Raw genomic sequence first — 6,397 nt, 5'->3', positions numbered from 1 at the left:
CATCTCTACTAAAAATACAAAAATTAGCCGGGTGTGGTGGCACACACCTGTAATCCTAGCTACTTGGGTGGCTGAGGCAGGAGAATCACTTGAACCCGAGAGACAATGTTGCAGTAAGCCAAGGTCGTATCACTGCACTCCAGCCTGGGCGACAGAGCAAGACTCCATCTCAAATAAATAAATAAATAAATAGAAAGAAAGAAAAAAAGAAAGAAACCCCATTTCTACTAAAAATACAAAAAAATTAGCCAGGCCTGGTGGCGGGCACCTGTAATCTCAGCTACTTCAGGAGGCTGAGACAGGAGAATCGCTTGAACCTGGGAGGCCCTTGCAGTGAGCTGAGATTATGCCACTGTACTCCAGCCTGGGCAACAAGAGTGAAACTCCGCCTCAATAAAAAATAAATAAATAAATAAATAAAATAAAATAAAATAAAATAAAATGTCAGGATGCCTGGAAGAACAAAAGAGTATGTACTAAGAGGCCAGATATGTAAGTGCAGCTGTAGTGATAAGGAAGCCACTGGGATAGCCAGTGTCACATAGGTCTAAAGTTTGGTTTTAGCTAGAGTTTTCTTCTACCCTAATACCGCCCCCATGTCCTCAAAGCGAGCATTGCAGCAATCCTGGACTGCAGCCAGAAGCTCTGGTCTCTGTACATCAGCTTCTCCATGTGAAACATCTCAGAATTTGAATTTTGACTACTCTGGTGTTAACATCAAAATGCATTTTATGGGCCGGGCGCGGTGGCTCACACCTGTAATCCAGCACTTTGGGAGGCCAAGGCAGGCAGATCACGAGGTCAGGAGATCGAGACCATCCTGGCCCACGCGGTGAAACCCTGTCTCTACTAAAAATACAAAAAATTAGCCAGCGTGGTGGCGGGCGCCTGTAGTCCCAGCTACTCAGGAGGCTGAGGCAGGAGAATCAATTGAACCCGGGAGGTGGAGGTTGCAGTGAGCTGAGATCACGCCACTGCACTACAGCCTGGGCAAGAGAGTGAGACTCCATCTCAAAACAAACGAACAAACAAAAAGCCTACAAAAAATGCATTTTATAGTGTTAGAAAAACATATTTATGTGGCAATTTCTACACATCTTTCTTCTGCATTGCTTCATTTAATCCTTCTCTCAATCCTGAGAAGGAAGGACAGAAAATGTTGTTCCCACTCTTTTCCACTGTTTGGTTTTGGTTTGTTTCCTTTCTTTTTTTTTTTTTTCTTTGAGACAGGGTCTTGCTCTGTCACTCAAGCTGGAATGCAGTGGCATGATCGTAGCTCACTGTAGCCTTGACCTCTTGGGCTCAGGTGATCCCACCTCAGCCTCCCAAGTAGCTGGGACTACAGGCACATACCACCATGTCTGGCTAATTCTTTTCATTTTTAGTATAGGCGAGGTCTCACTATGTGACCAGGCTGGTCTCCAACTCCTGAGCTGAAGCTGTCCTCCTGCCTCAGCCTCCCAAAGTGCTGGGAGATCTGGCCCCTGTTTTTTTTTTGTTTTTGTTTTTGTTTTTGTTTTAATGAGATGGGATCTCATTCTGTTGCCCAGACTGGAGTCCTGTGACACGATCACAGCTCACTGCAGCCTCGACCTCCCCAGGCTCAGGTGATCCTCCCACTTCAATTTTTTTTTTTTTTAATATTTTAGTAGAGACAGAGTTTTGCCGTGTTGCCCAAGCTGGTCTCGAATTCCTGGGCTCAAGGGATCTGCCTGCCTCAGCCTCCCAAAGTGCTAGGATTACAGGCAGGAGTGATCCACTGCACCTGGCCCCTTGCTGTGTTTTGTTTTGTTTTTAACAGCAAATAAAAATGCAGTCTGGATTTTAAGGGCCACGCAGCAAGAACTAAAACATGGGTCTCCAAGGTCCAAGTCCAACACTTCTCTATGACACCCTACTGCAGCCCTTTGCTGGATACCATACAAAGCAAACTGAGCAGATGTGGTCTCTGCCCTCTGAAAGTTTGGACTCAAATGGACAGCCACGATTCTGGCAAACATAAAAGGACAAAGTGATTTAGTGTCAACTCACATACGCAATAAATACCTGAGTTAAATAGATAAGGAAAGGCATGTTTACCTGGTCTACTGATATTTTTTAAATTCCAGTTGAGTAGAGAGCAATGTTAATAAGACTAAGGTTTTGGGCCAGTCCCATTTCTGCCTACTTGCTTTGCACCTGGAAAAATATTTGTAACTGCATGCAAACTCTTTCCCCTCCTCGTCTTCAACAATCTGTAAACTTTCCCTGAGCAGCTACCAAGTGTGACACAAAGTGGGAATGAAGGACCATTAAGAAATCATCTCTGTGCCATACGCGGTGGCTCACGCCTATAATCCCAGCACTCTGGGAGGCCAAGGCGGGTGGATCACCTGAGCTCGGAAGTTCGAGGCCAGCCTGGTCAACATGGTGAAACCCCCGTCTCTACGAAAAACAAAACAAAGCAAAAAACTAGCTGGGTGTGGTGGCATGCACCTGTAGTCCCAGCTCCTCAGGAGGCTGAGGCAGAAGAATCGCTTGAACCCAGGAGGCAGAGGTTGCAGTGAGCTAAGATTATGCTATTGCACTCCAGCCTTGGAAACAAAAGCGAAACTCCATCTAAAAAAAAAAAAATTCATCTGTGCCCTCGAGCAACATCTTTAACCATTTGCCTAATTCCAACCACTGGGATGAAAATGTATATCCTGTATATACCATCTCTACTGCTGGAAAAAAGGACACGTCAACTGAATACCCATCCTATTTTTAGAGGGCCTGAGATTCATCCTTATCCATGCAGGACAGTTGAGTAGGACAATGAAGAGGTGGACTTCTGAATTTTGGAGAAATTGGTCTTATCCTAGAGAAGTGAGGCCACCACCCACCTGCAATAGCTTCGCTTCCTGGATCCCTAAGCAAAGGTAGAAGGGAACCCTGGGGTTAGGTAGTGTGGGCAAAGACCAGCAGCCAGAGAATTCCCTATCCTCCTATCTCAGAGCAGACTGTTGCAGCCCTCAGTTCATCCTTTGGGGGTTCTGCCTCAGGCTCTGTCTCCAGTAGAGTGATCTAAGGATCTAAGGCAGCGAGGCCCGAATGGTGTTTGAGTCTTTAAAGAGACTCACAAATCCTTTTAAGCAGCAAGCTTAATTGTTGTCTGTAATTGATGTGACATATGCCCCAGAGGCACGCACTGAGGTTCAATTGAGATGGTTTTTAAAAAAAATTGGAATTAATTAATTAAAGAAGGCAGCTGCACGGGCCTGGTAGTTGGTGCCAAGCTCTGTAACCCTAAACCAGCCAACCAACCCAACTGGCCTCACCACCTGAGGAACAATCCCTGCAGCTCTCATGGAGATGAGATGGGATAGAAGTGCTGGGAAACAGTGCAGGGAAGGGGGCTTGCAAGGGGGAATGGCGGGGCTCAAGGGACCCACTCTTCACTTTCATGATCCCCCAAAGACTTAGCTCGTGAGAACTGTTTGGGGGGAGTAGGTAACTGGGGAAAGGGGATGGGAAATTCAAATGGAAGTATGTGAGGGGCAGGTGAGATTTTGGGGGAGGGGAAGCCATGGGGCTGGAATGGAAGGGGAAGGGGTTGGCAGGTGTGAGAACGATAAAGCAGCTCAGGTAGGAAACGGCAGGATCCGGGGGTGGAGAGACCTATGGGCGGAGCTCAGAGGAGGTGGAGCCTGGGTGTGGGGGCGGTAACATGGTGCCTGAGGCCTCAGCACTCAGAGGAGGTGTTAATTAAACCCCTTACCTGAGGTCGTTAACAAAGCTGTGGCAGCTTTTCCTAGGAGTTGGGTTAATAACAATAATAATAACAATTAACGATAATGAGACCTTATCTGGAGAAAGTTGTTCCTAGAGATTGTAGGCATTAACTCATTAATTCCCCTGGCCCCTGAGGGCCACCTTTTCCTAAAAAGTAAATGATGCAAGCAGACACAGATAATTCTTGTGCACCTGAGGACAGAACTGGTGTCCTGTGGCCAGTCCACTAGGCCTGCTGCCCTTGGCTGGCTGGGTTAGTTCATTTACACAGGAATAACATCCGGAGTTCCATTAGGGCATCATAAACTGTTTTAATTTTTTGCATTATCTAAAGTCTCTGAAACGATGCTTAAATGAAATGAGTGCAGAAATCGCCACCTACACAAGTTGTGTAGATGCCTACACAACTTTGATGTTGAAAACTCGGCCAGGAGCGGTAGCTCATCCCTATAATCTCAGCACTTTGGGAAGCCAGGGTGGATGGATCACTTGAGGCCAGGAGTTCGAGACCAGCCTGGCCAACATGATGAAACCCCGTCTCTACTAAAAATACAAAAATTAGCCAGGTGTGGTGGTTCACGCCTGTAGTCCCAGCTACTCAGGAGGCTGAGGCACGAGAATCGAGAATCGCTTGAACCTGGAAGGTTCAGCGTGAGTGACTACTCCAGCCTGAGTGACAGAGTAAGACTCTGTCTAAAATAAAATAAAAAATAAATAAAGGTACTATGCAATGTATACTGTATATTGCTGCCTTTGATATTTGACTGGAATAATGATGATGACTTTCTCATCTACCAGATGTGAATACAAAGTCTGTCTTTGGATTGGTGCATATACAATAATTTGTAGTAATTGCTGCTATGTTTAACTCTGCAAGGCCAACCACAATTGGCACTAAGGTTTGCTCAAGGCTTTTGGAGCAACCTCTATCCCATGTGATTCCCCCAATCTAAGAAAACCCGTTTTTTCACTCCCCTCAAGCCTTTGCTCTGAATTTCCCTTCTTGGTCTGCCTGGGCAGATGCCTGAAGTCTTGCCCCATCTCTAGCGGAGGCTCAGCCAATTAGGGCCCCGCCATACAGTATCAGGGGCATTTCCAGGCCATTCTTCACTGTAGCATATTGTTCAGGCTGGTGCTCTCAGGTGGGGCTTGAGTTGAGTTTCCTTCCTTCCTTCCTTTTTCTTTTCTTTTCTTTCTTTTTTTCTTTTTTTGACAGAGACTCGCTCTGTCACCCAGGCTAGAGTACAGTGGCGCGATCTCGGCTCACTGCAACCTCCGTCTCCCAGATTCAAGCAATTCTCCTGCCTCAGCCTGCCGAGTAGCTGGGACTATAGGCGTGCACCATGGCGACCAGCTAAATTTCGTATTTTTTTTTTTTTAGTAGAGTCGGGGTTCCACCATGTTGGCCAGGTTAGTCTTGAACTCCTGACCTCAAGTGAATTTTTAAATTTTCTGTAGGAATGGCAGTCTCACTATGTTCCCCAGGCTGGTCTTGAACTCCTGGGCTCAAACAATTCTCCCACCTTGGCTTCCCAAAGTGTTGGGATTACAGGCATGAGACCCTGCACCTGGGCAACACCTTGTTTTAAACAACAACGAAAACAAAACCTTAATATACTTAAACAGAATGGTGGTCCTTAGGTCATGGGGCGGGGGCATGATGCTGTCCATTAATGAAAGGGCAGGTGAGATCTAGAGCAGGAGCTAAGCCTATCTGAATCTCAGAGCTGGGCAGCAGAAGAATCTATGTTATGAAATAAGAGGGACCAGTCCCCACTCTTCTGACCTTAGGCCCCTCCCCTATTCCTTTAGAATCATAGCCTTTCTTCTCTTACCTGTATTACTACAAAGTCATCTGTAAGAAGGTACTGGAACTTTCAGGGCTTGAATAACAATCTGCCTTATAGGTTGCATCAGAGAACATACAGTAAAGTATTATTTGGTGAAGTTAGGGAATGGAGTGTTCTCGTTAATCAAATAATCTGGTTAACAAAGTAGCACTCAACATTTGGTAATATTTGAGATATACTTATACAAGTTGAATATCCCTAACAAAATAATCTGAAATCCAAAACACTTCTGGTTCCAAGCATTTGGATAAGGGATACTCAGCCTGTACTAAAATTATTTGCTGTTTATCTGAAATTCAGATTTAACAAGGTGTTCTGTATTTTGTCTGGAAACCTTACTGATACAGTTTAGACGTCCTCTCCAAATCTCATGTTCAGCTATAATCCCCAGTATTGGAAGTGGAGCCTGATGGGAGGTATTGGGGTCATGGGAGCAGATCCCTCATGGCTTGGTGCTGTCCTCACCATAGTGAGTTCTCTCGATCCGGTTGTTTCAAAGTATGTGGCACCGCTCCCCTCCCAACCCCTACCCCCATCACTCACTGTCTTGGTCTTACTTTTGCCATGTGACAAGCCTGCTCTCACTTCACCTTCTACAATGAGTAAAAGCTCCCTGAGGCCTCCCTAGAAGAGGAGCAGATGCTGTTGCCTTGCTTCCTGTACAGCCTACAGAACTGTGAACCAATTAAACTCTTTTCTTTATACGTTATCCAGTCTCGGGTACTTCTTTATAGCAATGTAAGAACAGCCTAATGTCTGGGCACAGTGGCTTATGCCTGCAATCCCAGCACTTT

Source organism: Mandrillus leucophaeus, unplaced genomic scaffold (assembly GCF_000951045.1).
Source record: "Mandrillus leucophaeus isolate KB7577 unplaced genomic scaffold, Mleu.le_1.0 Scaffold59, whole genome shotgun sequence".
NCBI classification, from domain to species: domain Eukaryota; kingdom Metazoa; phylum Chordata; class Mammalia; order Primates; family Cercopithecidae; genus Mandrillus; species Mandrillus leucophaeus.
This window is presented reverse-complemented; position numbering follows the sequence as displayed.